This window comes from Canis lupus, chromosome X (genome assembly GCF_048164855.1).
Source record: "Canis lupus baileyi chromosome X, mCanLup2.hap1, whole genome shotgun sequence".
NCBI classification, from domain to species: Eukaryota; Metazoa; Chordata; class Mammalia; order Carnivora; family Canidae; genus Canis; species Canis lupus.
Window position 1 is genome coordinate 13,127,548 of NC_132876.1, and position 16,814 is coordinate 13,144,361.

The window sequence follows — 16,814 nt, forward strand, 5'->3', positions numbered from 1 at the left end:
AAAAAGGACATAGGGTAACAGAATAGATAAGAAAGCAAGACCCATCTATGTTGCCTACAAGAGGCTCATTTTAGACCTAAAGACACCTACAGATTGAAAGTGAGGAGATAGAGAAACATTTATTGTGCAAACATATGTCAAAAGAAAGTCTAATTATATCAAACCAGTAGACTTTAAAACAAAGACTAATAAAAGACAAAGAAGGACACTATATAGTAATAAAGGGGACAGACAATACAAGAAGAAGAAACAACAATAGTAAATAGTTATGCACCCAACACAAAAGCACCCAAATACATAAAACAGTTAATAAAAAATCTAAAGGAAATAATTGATAATAATGCAATAATAGTATGGGATTTTAACACCCCACTAACATCAATGGACAGATCATCTAAACAAAATCAATAAGGAAATCATGGATTTGAATTACAGAGTGGAATAGATGGATTTAACATATATCCAGAATATTCAATCCTAAAACAGAATGCACATTCTTTACAAGTGCACATGCAACATTCTCTAGAATAGATCACAGATTCAGCCACAGAACAAGCATCAACAAATTCAAGAATATTGAAATCATACCATGCATATTTTCTGACCATAATACCATGAAAGCAGAAGTCAACTACAAGAAAAGGGCAGCCCGGGTGGCTCAGTGGTTTAGCGCCGCCTTCAGCCCAGGTTGTGATCCTGGAGACCAGGGATCAAGTCCCATGCCGGGCTGCCTGGATAGAGCCTGCTTCTCCCTCTGCCTGTGTCTCTACCTCCCTCTCTCTCTCTGTGTGTCTCTTATGAATAAGTAAAAATAAAATCTTTAAAAATAAAATTTTAAAAATTTTAAAAACACAAGAAAAAATGTGGAAAGACCAAAAATACATGGAGATTAAATAACATGTTACTAAACTATGAATGGGTCAAGCAAGAAATAAAAGAAGAAATTAAAAAGTACATGGAAACAAATGAAAATGAAAACACAATGGTCCAAAACCTTTGGGATGCAGCAAAAGTGATTCAAAGAGGGAAGTATCATTTTCATCTCCAAAAAAAAAAAAAAAAAAAAAAAACAAAGAGGGAAGTATATATAACAATACAGGCATATCCTAAGAAGCAAAAAAAAATCTCAAACAACTTAACCTTACACCTAAAGGAGTTAGAAAAAGAATAACAAACAAAACCTAAAATCAGCAGGAGGAAGGAAATAATAAATATTAGAGCAGAAATAAATGATATAAAAACTAAAAAAATAGAACAGATCAATGAAACCAGAATCTGATTCTTCAAAAAAAATCAATAAAACTGATAAATATCTAGCCAGACTTATCAAGAAAAAAAGAGAAAGGACTCAAAGAAAATCACAAAGGAGAGAGAAGAAATAACAACCAACACCACTGATATATAAGCAAGTATAAGAGAATGTTGTGAAAAACTATATGCCAACAAATTTGACAACCTAGAAGAAATGAATTCCTAGAAACATGTAAATTACCAAAACTAAAACAGAAAGAAATAGATAATTTGAACAGACTAATAATCAGCAAAGAAATTGAATCACTAATCAAAAAACTCACAACATACAAAATCTAGGACCAGATGGCTTCACAGCCAAATTATACTAAGCATTTAAAGAAGAGCTTTTCCCCTAATGGAAGGAACACGACAGGGATGTCCACTCTCACCACTTTTCAACATAATACTGGAAGTCCTAGCCACAGCAATCAGACAACAAAAAAAAATAAATGGCATCCAAATTGGTAAGAAAGAAGTAAAACTTTCACTATTTGCAGATGACTTGATATTCTATATAGAAAACCCGAGGAGCGTGTGGGTGGCTTAGTCAGTTAAGCATCCAATTCAGTTTCGGCTTAGGTCATGATCTTAGGGTAATGAAATCAAGCCCCACATCAGGCTCTGTACTGAGCACAGAGTCTTCTTGAGGTTCTCTCTCATTCTCTGCCCCTCTCCTGTTCTCATGTGCTCTCTCTCTCTCTCTAAAAATAAGTAAATAAAATTTAAAAGAAGAAATGTGTGGGAAATATCAGAAAGGGAGACAGAACGTAAAGACTGCTAACTCTGGGAAACGAACTAGGGGTGGTAGAAGGGGAGGAGGGCGGGGGGTGGGAGTGAATGGGTGACGGGCACTGGGTGTTATTCTGTATGTTAGTAAATTGAACACCAATAAAAAATAAATTAAAAAAAAAAAGAAAACCCAAAACACCCCACCAAGAAACTGCTAGAACTAGTAAACACATTCAGTGAAGTCACAAGATATAAAATCAAGGTACAGGAATCTGTTCCAGTTCTATATACCAATAATGAAGCAGCAGAAAGAACAATTAAGGGGTCAATCCCACTTTCAACTGCACCAAAAATAATAAGGTACTTAGGAATAAACCTAAACAAAGAGGTAAAAGATCTGTACTCTGAAAACTATAAAACACTGATGAAAGAAATTAAAGATGACCCAGAAATGGAAAGACATTCCATGCTCATGGATTGGAAGGACAAATATTGTTAAAATGTCTATACTACCCAAAGCAATCTACATATTTAATACAATCCCCATCAAAATACCATGAGCATTTTTCACAGAACTAGAACAAACAATTCTAAAATTTTTATGGAACCACAAAAGACTCCATATAACCAAAGAAATTTTGAAAAAGAAAAGCAAAGCTGGAGCTATCACAATGGACTTCAAGTTATATTATAAAGCTGTAGTAATCAAAACTGCATGATACTGGCACAAAAATAGACAATAGGTCAATAGAACAGAATAGAAAGCCCCCAAATAAACCCACAACTATATGGTCAACTAATCTTTGACAAAGCAGGAAAAAGTATCCAGTGGAAAAAAGTCTCTTCAACAAATGGTGTTGAAAAAACTGGACAGCAACATGCAAAAGAAAGAAACTGGACCACTTTCTTACACCAGGCACAAAAATAAATTCAAAATGGGGCACCTGGGTGGCTCAGTTGGTTAAGCATTGCACTCTTGATTTTGGCCTAGGTCACAATCTCAGGGTCCTGGGATCAAGTCCCACACCAGACTCCATGTGTAGCAGGGTTTTCTCGCTCCCTCTCCCTCTGCCCCTACTCCTGCTTGTGCTCGTACTCTCTCTCTCTCTTTTAAAATAAATAAATAAATATTTTTTAAAAATTAAAAAATAGGAGTGCCTGGGTGACTCAGTTGGTTAAGCAACTGCCTTTGGTCAGGTCATGATCCCAGAGTCCTGCGATCGAGCTCCATGTCTGGCTCCCTACTGAGCAGGGAGCCTACTTCTCCCTCTCCCCCTGCCCTACCCCCTGCTCATGCTCTTGCTCTGTCTCAAATAAATAAATAAATAAAATCTTTATTTTTTTTTAATTTTAAAAACTAAAAGAAATAAATTCAGGGGCACCAGGATGGCTCAGTTGCTTGAGCATCTGCCTTCGGCTTGGGTTGTGATCCTAGGACCCCAGGATCGAACCCAGCATTGCGCTCCTTGCTCGGTAGGAAGCCTGCTTATCCCTTTCCCTCTGGCTCCCCCTCATATGTTAACTAACTGTGCTCTCTCTGTCAAATAAACAAATCAAATCTTTTTTAAAAATTCAAAATGGATTAAAGATCTAAATGTGAGACTTGAAACCATAAAAATCTTAGAAAAAACAAGGCAGTAACCTCTGGTATCGGCTGTGGCAACTTTTTTCTAGATATGTTTCCTGAGGCAAGGGGGAAAAAAGCAAAAATAAATTATTGGGACTACAAAATAAAAAGCTTCTGTACAGTGAAAGAGACAATCAACAAAATGAAAGAGCAATCTACAGAATGGGAGAAGATATTTTCAAATGACATATCCAATAATGGGTTAGTATCCAAAATATATAAAGAACTAATACAAATCAACACCCAAAAACCAAATAATCAAATTTAAAATGGGCAGAAAACATGAACAGACATTTCTCCAAAGAAGACATACAGATGGCCAACAGACACATGAAAAGATGTTCATCACTTACCATCAGAGAAATGCAAATTAAAACCACAATGAGATATCACCTCACACCTGTCAGGATGGCTAAAATCAACAACAAAAGAAACAACAGGTGCTGATGAGGATGTAGAGAAAAAAGAGCCCTGTTGTACTGTTGGTGGGAATGCAAACTGGTGCAGCCAATATGGAAAACAGTATTGGCGGTTATTCAAAAAGTTAAAAATAGACCTACCTTATGATCCAGCAATCACACTACTAAGTATTTACCTAAAGGATATGAAACACTAATTCAAAGGGATACACGTGCCCTGATGATTATAGCATCAGTATTTACAATAGTCAAGATATGGAAGCAGCCCAAGTGTCTTTTGATTGATAAATGGATAAAGAAGAGGTTAGGGGCACCTGAGTGGCTCAGTCAGCATCATACTCTTCATCTCACCTCAGGTCTTGATCTCAGGGGTCATGAGTTCAAGCACCACATTGGGCTCTAAGTTTTTGGAGCCTACAGACTCCAAAAAAAAAAAAAAAAAAGGGTTGTGGAATATTACAATGGAATATTACTCAGCCATAAAAAAGAATGAAACCCTACTATTTGCAACAACATGGATGGAGCTAGAGAGTATTATGCTAAGTGAAACAAGTCAATCAGAGAAAGACAAATACCATATGACTTCATTCATATGTAGAATTTAAGAAACAAAACAAACAAGCAAAGGGTAAAAATAAGAGAGAGAAAGAGAGAAATCAAGAAACAGATTCTTAATTACAGGGAACAAACTGATGGTTACCAGAGGGGTTAAATAGGTGATGAGGATTAAGGGAGTGCACTTGTGGTGATGACCTCCAGGTGATATATGGAAGTGTGAATCACTATATTGTACACCTGGAACTAATATAACATTGTATATTAATATAACATTGTATATTAACTAACTGGAATTAAATAAAAACTTAAAAAATGAATAACTACTGATAAACACTACAGCCTGGATAGATCTTCAAGGAATTATCCTTTTAAAAATCCCTTAAAAGTTATGTACAATATGATTTCATTGATAGAACTTTCTTGAACCATTAGAATTCTAGAGATATAGATTAATGGTTACTAGGGGTTACAAAACTGGGAGGAGGGGAAAGTGAGTGTGGGTATAAAGGGGTAATAGGAAGGATCCTTGTGGTGATGGCACTCTTCTATATCTTGATTGTGGTGGTCCTCATGCAAATCTACACATATGGTAAAATATTTATAACTAAATAAACACACATATATATGCACCACATGTAAAACTGGTGAAATCTGAATATTGTAGATATATCAATGTCAATTTCTTGATTGCAATGTTGTATTATATTTCTGCAAATTATTACCATTGGGGTAACTAAGTACAAGATAGACTGGGATCTTTCAGAGTTATTTCTTAATAACTGCATATGAACCTACAATTATATAAAACTAAGAACTACAGACTAAAAACTACAAGTACTGTAGAGAGAAATGGATGAAATAACGAAATAAATAGAGATATATACCTTGCTCATGGATTGGGAGATTCGATATTGTTAAGATGTTAATTCTTCCTAAATCCAGTGACAGATTCAACACAATCTCAGTCAAAATTCCAGAGAAACTTTTTAAATAGAAATCGAAAGCATGTAAGAATCTAGAATATTCAGAAGAACCTTACAAAGGAACAACAAAGTTGGAAAGTCTACATTACTTCATTCCAAGGCTTATAGTAAAGCAACAATAATGAAGAAAGTGTGGTATCGGCACAGTGACAGAAATGTACCAATGGAGGAGATGTCTGGCTGGCTCAGTCACTGGAGCATGTGACTCTTGATCTTGGGGACAGACGTTCCAGTCCCACGTGTGTGATTACTGAAAAATAAAATCTCCCAAAAAAAGAAATATACCAATGGAACAAAATTGAGACCTGCATGTTATGTATATACAGACATCTGATTATAGACAAAGATTTAAAGGAAGATTATAGGGGAAATAAACTTCTTTCAACAACTGAGTCTAGGCCCCCACCTCGCCCTCGGGGCTCAGTCGCCCGCGCTCTCCCCGCACTCGGCCAGCGGCCCCCCGGCCGGGGTCATGGGGGGGCCTCTTGGGGCGCGCCGCACTGCCCGGGCTGCTGAGTGACCCTCGGGTCTCCGGGCCGAGCCTGCTCACGCCCCAACTCGGGAGGGTCCTCCTGGACTCGAGAGCGGACCCTGGTTGCAGTGGAGCCAGATGGGGTGCAGCGTTGGCTTGTGGGGGGTGTGATCCAGCGCTTCGAGAGGAGGGGCTTCAAGCCAGTGGGGGTGAAGATGCTGCAGGCGCCGGACAGAGTCCTTGCTGAGCACTACCATGACCTGCAGACGAAGCCCTATACCCAGCCCTCATCAGCTACAGGACCTCTGGCCCCGTGGTGGCCATGGTCTGGGAAGGCCCCAATGTGGTCGGCTCCCCGAGGACCGTGATAGGGCACACCGACTCAGCTGAGACCGCCCCCGCACCATCGGGGGACTCAGCGTCCACATCAGCAGGAACATCATTCACGCCAGCGACTCCGTGGAGGGGGCCCCAAGGGACAGCCAGCTATGGTTTCAGAGCAGCGAGCTGGTGCACTGGGCAGACGAAAACCACCAGAGCAGCATCTACGCGGCCTGAGCACTCGGGCTGCCCTCAGCCACCCCAGCAGCCACCCAGGATCAACTACCTCTGTCGTCCAGACCCGGAGCCCACACCCACAGTCTGCCCTTCTGTCCCAGACCCCGTCTACCTTCTGCTCCACCTACCCCGAGGAGCTGAGCAACCAACTCTATGTGCCTTTTACTATCCTGAGCCAGGAAGAAATTGGACCAAATCCTTTCTATACCAAAGTGCGCCAGACAACCTTTGGGGTGTCTCCAAAAGTATGTAGTGTAAGCGCCCTTCCCCAAAGGGGTGTGGGACATTAGCATTCACTGTGTTGTGGAGGGCGTGGGTCGTTTATTACAGTTTCTGCCATCTCTGAGATTAGGGATGAGGACTTCATGCAAAGTAGTAAGAGTTTGAGAGTAGAAATAAAGCTTACCCGCACACACACACACACACCTGAGTCTAGAAAAATTAGATACCCATATATAAAAATAAATAAATAAATTTTGATCCATACTTCACACCATACAAAAAGTTAAACCAAAATGGATCACAAAACTAAATGTAAAACCTAGAACTATGAAACTTCCAGAAAAAGGAGAAAATATTTATTAATTTGAGTTATTGATCAATTTTTAGATACATTAAAAAGCACAATCTAGTAGTGAAATAAAATTGATAAATTAGACTTCATTCGAATAAACTAATCTTTGAAAGGCACTATTAAGGGCTGGGTGGGTGGCTTAGTCAGTTGAATGTCTAACTCTTGGTTTCCGTTCAGGTCATGGTATCATGGGTAATGGGATCGAGCCGGTGTCAGGTTCCACACTCAACAAAGAGTCTGCTTGAAGATTCTCTCCTTCTGCCCTTCCCACCATGTGCATACTTGCACACACATACTCTCTCAAATAAATAAATCTTTTTTTAAAAGGTACTATTAAGAGAGTTAAAAGACAAGCTAGAGTCCTGGAGAAAATATTTGCCAGTCACATATTTATAAAGGACTTGTACTGACAATGTGTAAAGAGCTCTCAAACCCAGTAATAAAGAATCAAACAATCCAATAAAAAGTAGGAAAAGGATTTATTTTTTTAAGATTTTATTTATTCATGAGAGAAACAGAGAGAGAGAGAGGCAGAGACACAGGCAGAGGGAGAAGTAGGCTCCATGCAGGGAGTCCGATGCGGGACTCGATACCGGGTCTCCAGGATCAGGCCCTGGGCTGAAGGCGGCGCTAAATCGCTGAGCCACCCGCGCTGCCCCGACTTATTATTTTTTAAAGATTTTATTTATTTATTCATGAGAATTACAGAGAGAGAGAGAGAGAGAGGCAGAGAGATAGGCAGAGGGAGAAGCCGGCCCCATGCAGGAAGCCCGATGTGGGACTCGATCCCAGGACTCTGGGATCACGCCCTGGAACAAAGGCAGACACTCAACGTCTGAGCCACCTGGGCATCCCAGGAAAAGGATTTAAATAGTCACATAACCAAAAGAGATACACAGTAGCAAAAAAGTCACATGAATAGATGCTCAGCATAATTTTTTGTTAGGGAAATGCAATAAAACCACAATGAGAGATACAACAAGTCTATAAGAATGCCTAAAGTTGAAAAGGCTAACCATACCAAGTGTTGGGGAGGATGTGAAGCACTGAAACTTTCATACACTACTTGTTAAAACATGAAATGATACAATCATTTTGGAAAATAGTTGAGCATTTCTTAAAAAGTTAAACATACACCTACCATATGATCCAGCCATTCCACTCCTAGATTTTTACCAAAGAGAAAGGAAAATAAATGTCCACACAAAGATTTATATATACATGTTCACAGAAGCTTTACTTATAATAGCCAATACTGGAAACAACCCAAAAAGGAGGTGTATAGGCCAATTGTGGTATGTCCACATGATGTAGTACTACTCAGAAATAAAAAGGAATGAAGTATTGATGAACCTACTGAAGACTTAGCTCCCCCTATGCTGGTGACTTTCACCTCTCTAGAAAATTTCCTCCTTGGAGCACCTGGGTGCTCAGTTGGTAAAAAGTGGCTGACTCTTGGTTTTGGCTCAGGTCATGATCTTATGGTCCTAGGATCAAGCGCCCACTCAGCAGGGAGTCTCCTTGAAGATTCTCTCTCTCTTCCTCTTCCTCTCCTCCTACACTCTCTCGCACACTCTCTCTAAAATAAATACATCTTAAAAAGAAAAAAAAGAAAATTTCCTCCTTAACCCAATTCAAGATCAATTATTTCTTTACTCTGGATTTCCTAGTACTTTTATATTACATATGCACTTTTTCAAAAAGTGCACACAGTAATATATTGCTTATTAATTCAGTATAAAGCCACAAATCTGCATTCCTCTCTCATGTATACTGATTCACAAGATAACAAAAGCTGGGACGCCTGGGTGGCTCAGTCAGTTGAGTGTCTGCCTTTGGCTCAGGTCATGATCCCAGGGTCCTGGGATCGAGCCCCATGTCACCCCATGTCAGAATCCCTGCTTGCTGGGGAGCCTGCTTTTCCCTCTCTCTGTGTTCCTCCCCCAACCCCTCCCCCTGCTAGTGCTTTCTCTCACTCTGATCTCCATCTCTCTCTCTCAAATAAATAAATAAAATCTTAAAAAAAAACCTTCCCATCATAGAACATTCCACCTAACAACTGCAGAATATATATACCTTTCAAATATACCAGGAACATGCATCTAGGTAAACCATATTATAGGCCATAAAAGAATTCTCAGTAAATTTCAAGTGATTCAAATCACACAGAGTATATTTTCTAGCCAAAAGAATGAATTTAAATTAGAACTCAAAAACAGAACAACTATGTAGAACACTAAATATTCAGAAATTAAGCAACACAGATTTAATAATCCGTGGATCAGGGGATCCCTGGGTGGCTCAGTGGTTTAGCGCCTGCCTTCAGCCCGGGGCGTGATCCTGGAGACCCGGGATCAAGTCCCACATCGGGCTCCCTGCATGGAGCCTGCTTCTCCCTCTGCCTGTGTCTCTGTCTCTGTCTCTCTCTCTGTGTCCCTCATGAATGAATAAATAAAATCTTAAATAATAATAATAATAATAATCCGTGGGTCAAAGGAGAAATCACATAAGATATTAGAAAATATTTGAACTGAATGAAAATGAAAAATATCAAAATTTAAGGATTTCAGGTAAGGCACTATTTGATGGAAGATATATAGCTTTAAATGCTTATATTAAAAAATAAAAGGAGCTCCTGGGTGGCTCAGTTGGTTGGAAATCCAACTCTTGATCTTAGCTCAGGTCATGGTCTCAGGGTCGTGGGATCATATGTATACATATATATATGACAACCCATTAAGATGGCAAACCTAAATAAATGGAGAAAAATACTGTGTTCATAGATTGCAAGACTCAGCATACTAAAGCCATCAACTCTTAAATTAATACATAGGTTTAATGCAAATCCATAAAAATTTCAGCAAGGTTTTTTTGTAGATAATAGACACACTTATTATAAAATTTATGTGGAAAGGCACAAGCCTTAGAATAGCTAAAATAATCTTGAATAATAAAAGAATCATGAAGGAGGAATCACTCTACCTGATATTAAGCCCTACTATTTAGCTACAGTAATCAAGACAGTGTGACTCTGATCAGTGGAACAGAATAAAGAACTCAGAAATAAACTCATGCAAATGTGCCCAACTGATTTTTGACCAAGGCATAATAGGAATGATAGTCTTTTCCAAAAATAGTGCTAGAGTAATTGGACATCCATAGGCAAAAAAGTCATAATAATAAACTTAAAAAGATTATTGACCGGGGCTCCTGGGTGACTTAGTAGGTTAAATATGTGCCTTTGTTTCAGGTCATAATCTCAGGGTCCTGCAATTGAGCCCTGCATCAGGCTCTCTACTCAGTGAGGAATCTGTTTCTCCCTCTCCCTCTGTTCTCTCTCTCTCACTCTCTCTCTCTCTCTGTCTCTCTTTTTCTCTGTCTCTCTTTCTCTCTCCCTTTCTCAAATAAATAAAATATTTAGAAAAATCATTTACCTAACCCTTATACAAGAATTAACTCAAAATGGAACAGAGACTTAAATGTAAAATGTAAAACTAAAACTTTTAGGATAAATTTATAGAAACTTTTGAAAATGTCTGAAAACTTCTAAAAAATTTTTTCAAAACTTTGAGGAAAAAGAAATGGGAGGAAAGCTTCAGGATCTAGGGCCAGACAATGTGTTCTTATGCTTAACACCAAAAGCAAGATTCATAAAAGGCAACATCAATGAATTGGACTTCATCAAAATGAAAAACTTTTGTTCAGTGAAAGTCCATGTAAAAAGGATGAAAAGACAATCTATGGAGAAAATATATCCAACAAAAGACAAGAATCTAGAATATATAAAAACTCTCAAAAGTTAGCAGTTTAAAAAAGCAGATAATCCAACTAGAAAATGGTGTATCTCTATGGTATACTTCTTTTTGTGAGAGAGAGAGAATGCTGCAAGTGGTGGGGGCCAGAGGAAGAGAGAGAATCCTAAGCAAACTCTCCCCACTGAGCATGGAGCCCACTGCAGGACTCAATACCACAACTCTAAGACCATGACCTGAGCCAAAGTCAAGAGTTGGATGCTCAACTGACTGAGCCATCCAGGTGCCCCTCTCTATGGTATACTTCTTTTTGTTTTTAAGATTTTATTTGGGCAGCCCCGGTGGTGCAGCGGTTTAGTGCCACCTGCAGCCCAGGGCATGATCCTGGAGACCCTGGATCGAGTCCCACATCAGGCTCTCTGTATGATGTCTGCTTCTCCCTCTGCCTGTGTCTCTGCCTCTCTCTCTCTGTCTCTATGAATAAATAAATAAAATCTTTAAAAAAAAGACTCAGAGAGAGAGGCAGAGACACAGGCTGAGTGAGAAGCAGGCTCCTTGCAGGGCACCCAGTGCGGAACTCGATCCCAGGACCCAGGGATCATGCCCTAAGTTGAAGGCAGGCACTCAACCCTGAGCCACCCAGGCATCCCTCTATGGTATACTCCTAACCAAAAGCATAAAGGGGTACTGGCTGCCTCAGTCAGAAAAGCATGCAAATCTTGATCTTGGGGTCATGAGTTCAAGCCCCACCCTAGGTGTAGAAATTACTAAAATATATAATAAATATAATATATATAATAAATAAATATAAAATAAATAATAATATTTTAAAATTTTAAAAAGGCCGTGATATATTTTTTTAAAAATTAAAAGGCTCAAAAGAGACATTTCACTGAAGAAGATCTATAGATGGCAAGTAGCACAGGAAGGATGTTCAACATCATTAGCCATTAGGGAAATAGTCGGAAAAAGGGGGACCTGGCAACTGCTACCACAGCAGCCAGAATCACACCACGAGCCCAGTATGTACAGTGTGGACGCTGCAGCTGCTGTTGACATGAATGTTGGATGGACATCACAGTGAGGATGTGGCCATGTAGGTCATCCAGGACCCCACCGAGGCCCCACTTCTTTTGCAAGGAGTACTGGGGGGAATGAGTGACTGGTGTTTGAAGTTCTTAGCTTCTATCCTAGAAGGCAGGATTATAGAAAGGGAATGTCATTGAAGGGCTCCTAAAAAAACAAAAGATGCTGCATTTCCTATCTAGAGTTCAGACCATGAGAAATGACATTCCCACTTCATTCCTGATGGCCAGATCATGCTTAGAGAACTGGATTTACTTCTGAGCTTCACTATATAAACAGGGCATTATAAAACAAGAGAACGCACAGAGGAGAGTGACAATGGCATGTAAAGAAAACTGCTTTGAAAACTAGTGGAAAGAAGATACTTACAGGGCTCTGAAAGCTATTTTCAAATGTGTTAAAGGACTATCACAAAGGGCAAATGGTCTGTTAATTTTGTCTGGCTACAGAGGACAGGAGCTAGGACCAAGTGTTAGGGAAATAGATTTCAGCTTCAAATAGGGGAAAAACCTGTAATGATTTAAACGGGTCTAAGTGGAAAGCCCTTCTTTGAAAAATTAGATCTTAAATGTTCTCACCACACACACACACACACACACACACACACACACACGGTAACTATGTGAGGCGATGGCTATGTTAACTAACCTTATTCTGATAATCATTTCCCAATACATATGCATATCAAATCATCCTGTAAACCTGACTTGTATACAATGTTAGATGTCAAGTATTAATCTCAAAGCTGGGAAAACAAAACCAAAAACCTGTTGTTTTTCAACTATATTGAATCTATAGATAATTATTATGTTTAAATGTTTACTTCTCTGATTCATGACCATATTCTATCAATATGAATCTTCTTAATTTGGATCTTCTTGAATATACTTCAATAAATTTTTATATTAACAAAAAGAAGTTCCTGGGCCTTACTCCACAACAGTGGCACAGCATCCGAGCTTGGCAGCTTCAGCCTATCTAGAAGGCCAATAGGGCCAAAGCTACCAAGGGTTGACTGAAGGATTCAGTAGCCTCTTGTTAAATAACTGTTGCATTAGAAGGAGAGCTGGTGTGTTAAGATTTGGTCCAAGTTTAGTAAGTCAGTTTGGAAGAGGAGAGAAGGGCATTATTCTAAGAATATGGGACAGATTGTCCCAAGGCCTAGCCCCGACAAACTTGAGTTGTGGAGTGATTGGACTATCATAATAGGAGAATCAGGAGGAGGGGAAGGAAGAGGAGGAGAGGAGAAAGTGAGGAATGGGAGCTGAGAACAAGTCTCCTAACTTCCTGGCTAGGATACTTTCTTTACAACCTCTTAGAAGAACTGCCCCACTACTCCCTCTTCTTGCCTTATGACTACTTTATAGCAACTACCCCTCTAATGCTAAGGATATTTCATTTTCTATTAAGGCTTTGCTGTTTAACCTCATTTTAAAGGTTTTGTGATGGCATTTATTCTTATGTCACAGGGGTTTGAGCCATGGTGTTGTCCTAAGAGCTTTAGTTGGAAGATAGGCTAAATGTGCTGACTCCCAGATAATTAGGACAAGTGTGAAAAATGAACATGGGCAAGAAAATGTCAGGGTTTATGAACAGGATAATGTTTAGGAATCACTATAGTAGGGGATCCCTGCGTGGCTCAGTGGTTTAGCGCCTGCCTTCGGCCCAGGGCATGATCCTGGAGTCTCAGGATTGAGTCCCACATTGGGCTCCCTGCATGGAGCCTGCTTCTCCCTCTACCTGTGTCTCTGCCTCTCTCTCTCTCTCTGTGTCTCTCATGAATAAATAAATAAAATCTTAAAAAAAAAAGTAATCACTATAGTAGTTGGCCCAGGACAGGACGGAGGAAAATGGCAGATGCCAAGCAGTTGTCAGAAAAAGTAGTTCACAAGCACACGTCAAACACCCCTTGACAGTTCCCGGGACATCGGACAAGGAATTCAATGGGAATTGGATTCCCTCTTTAAAAATGGATAGAATCTAAGGCAAATAAATACTATACATTTTCATCAGTGTAAACAAATTCTTCCTCTCAGCCACCATGATTAAGAGAGACATGGGATTAAAAAAAAGAGAGAGACATGGGATGCTTCAGGAAAATTCTACATTTATAAGATGAAAAGGTTATGAGGCTGTCCATCTCCAGGAAATAAATTATACAAAGCACACAGTCAAAGGCCTCGGGGGAGAAAGAAGAAAGCAGAAATTTGCCATCGATTTTAGCTTCTTAGCAGCACACTGCTAAGTGATCTTTCTCCCCAGTCCTTCTAAAGACAGAGAACCGTAAGTGCAAGTTTTACAGAGTGCCAGAGAGAGTGTGGTGTCACCATGGTATCGGGCCACGGGAGGCAAAGCTGACTGAATGGTGGTCCATCTTAGTTAATGATGTTGCTAGGAAACCCACATTTGCCAAGGCTCTACCCACTCTGCTTTCTGTGCATCATTTACCCACCACAAATAACATGGCAGCATCACCCACAAAGTTGGAAGGATGCCCATCACAAAACAGACTGGGCAAGGCCCCTGCAGGCAAGGCAGAAGGCAGCCTATTGCTGCTCCCCACACACTGGCCATACTGTCCCTTTGAGGCAGCTCACCCATTTCCCCCTGACACCCACCGCAAGGCCGCAAGGCCGGAACGGCTGCCAGGCCCGCTGTGCCCTGGCTTAGGCAGCCCACGCTGCAAAGCGGGCAGGAGGCATCCCAACAGTGACAGTGAGAATCTGGCTGCAGGCAAGGTAAAGGACAGGCCTGGCGGAAATCTCACCGGGAAACCGGAAGTCATGCAACACTAGGATGGGACTGCTGGGAGCAGCTGGCAGCAGGAAACACAGCCTGAGAGTGATCCGCTGTGCCTGCAGTACTTAATAAGCACACAGTTTCTGCAAGACGCTACCCTGGTCACTGGGGACCACAGGTAAACCAGAAACTGTAGAGCCCATCAGCGAGTCTCTAAATCTCTAACTAGAAACCAACATGTGCATTGCTGAAGCAGAGGGGTGAGCTAAATGCTGCGAGGAGACCAAGAAGGAAAATCCACCAATAACCCAGGAGAAGCCATTGGCTCCTTTCAGTGCTCCTTAGGGGCAGGGGATTATGGGAGTCAGTACAACTTACACGTATAGGGTCAGGACAGAGTAGCAGGGATGGCTGGCTGCCTGCCTGAGGCAATGAGGGAGAAAAGGGGAGAGAGTCACTAGCACTAGGTCTAGAGGCATGATAAGAATCTCATCAAACCCCAAGGTAGATTAATTAGACCCAGGAAATGTGGCTTCTAGATCAGTGCTGTCCAATCAAATGCAACGTAAGCTACATATCCAAGCCCATACGTATTTTGAAATTTTCCAGCAGTCACACTGAACAAAAAAAATTAAAAAGAACACATGAAATTAATAGTATTTTTTTATTTCACAAAATATATCCAAAAATTGTCATTTCAATGTATAATCAATTTAGACAAAATGTTAATATTTTATGAAGTAGTTTACTTTTTTTTTTTTTTTTTGCATGCTAAGCTCTCAATTAGGACCAGCCACATTTCAAGTGGCTGCTGACCATTGTATTGGACAGCACTGTTCTAGACAAAGGGGTTGGGATCAAAGAATAGAAGAAAAAAGAACAAAAGCTAACAGCACCTATAAAGATCCAAGCTTTGACAACGATATCCATACCAGTGCATAAAAGAGTCAGGAAACAATAACAGGTCTTGCTCATAAAGAGGATTACAACTACCACTCATCAAGTTCTTGCTGTGTACAATCACTTTACATGCACCGGATCATTTCATTCTTAGAGAGACCCCATGAAGTTTATATGCCATCATCCCCTTTCTACAGATGAGAAAACTGAGCCTCAGAGATGTGAAATAGCCTGTCCAAGGTCACAAAGCTGGTAAGAAAGAGGATTTGAGTTTATGTTTGACTGAGTCTGAAGAAAGTCCTCTCAACCACTTACTACATTTAAATTGCTCTTCACCTGCTGCTTGGCCTCCTACGATGCATCATGCATCAGCCTCCTTAGATCAAAAGCTGCCTGTGTCGGGCAGCCTGGGTGGCTCAGCAGTATAGCACCACCTTCAGCCCAGGGCCTGATCCTGGAGACCTGGGATTGAGTCCCATGTCGGGCTCCCTACATGGAGCCTGCTTCTCTCTCTCTCTCATGAATAAATAAAATCTTTTTTTAAAAAAAAGCTGCCTGTGTCAAGGCTGTCTTACTCATCTTGTCATATCCTCCCATAGGTACCACTTCTAAGATGACCAGAGCTTATGAATGAATGAAGGTCACTCTTAGTTTCATTTGTTTATTTACATATTCTGACCCCTAAATGTATCCACAGGGCTGGGTGCTGAATGACTGTTGAACATCTCTCTCCACCCCCAACCACCACCAATGTCCAAGTCTTATTCACCCTGAAAGAAAATAATAAATGCAACCTTTGAGGTTATGGAAAAAGAATGTACAAGCCATTGGATTTGGCCAGGGAGGAAGTCATCGGTGATTCTGGAGGGCACAAGTTCAGGAAAATGCAGGAAAGAAATTTGAGGGGCTTGGATCCTCCAGATAAAGTGAGGGCCTCTGCTCAAGGTAAGGGGTGAGGGGAGGCTGGGTTTTGAGGAGAGCAGAGTGGAAGAAAGTAGGAAAAGGCTGCAGGATCCACACAAGTGAAAGGCAGGATGGCAATGCAAGGGGCAGCCTTAACTGACAAGGCCTCACAACCTGGGCAATATTTAGCCAAGGATTGGATGAGGTCACTGAAATACACT

The 16,814-nt window shown here is 40.5% G+C and overlaps 1 pseudogene; it reads left to right on the plus strand.

Annotated features, from left to right (window-relative positions):
- Positions 1-6,639, plus strand: part of LOC140627919 (nucleoside diphosphate kinase, mitochondrial pseudogene) — a 54,059-nt pseudogene extending 47,420 nt beyond the window's left edge.
- The last annotated feature ends 10,175 nt before the right edge of the window (positions 6,640-16,814 follow it).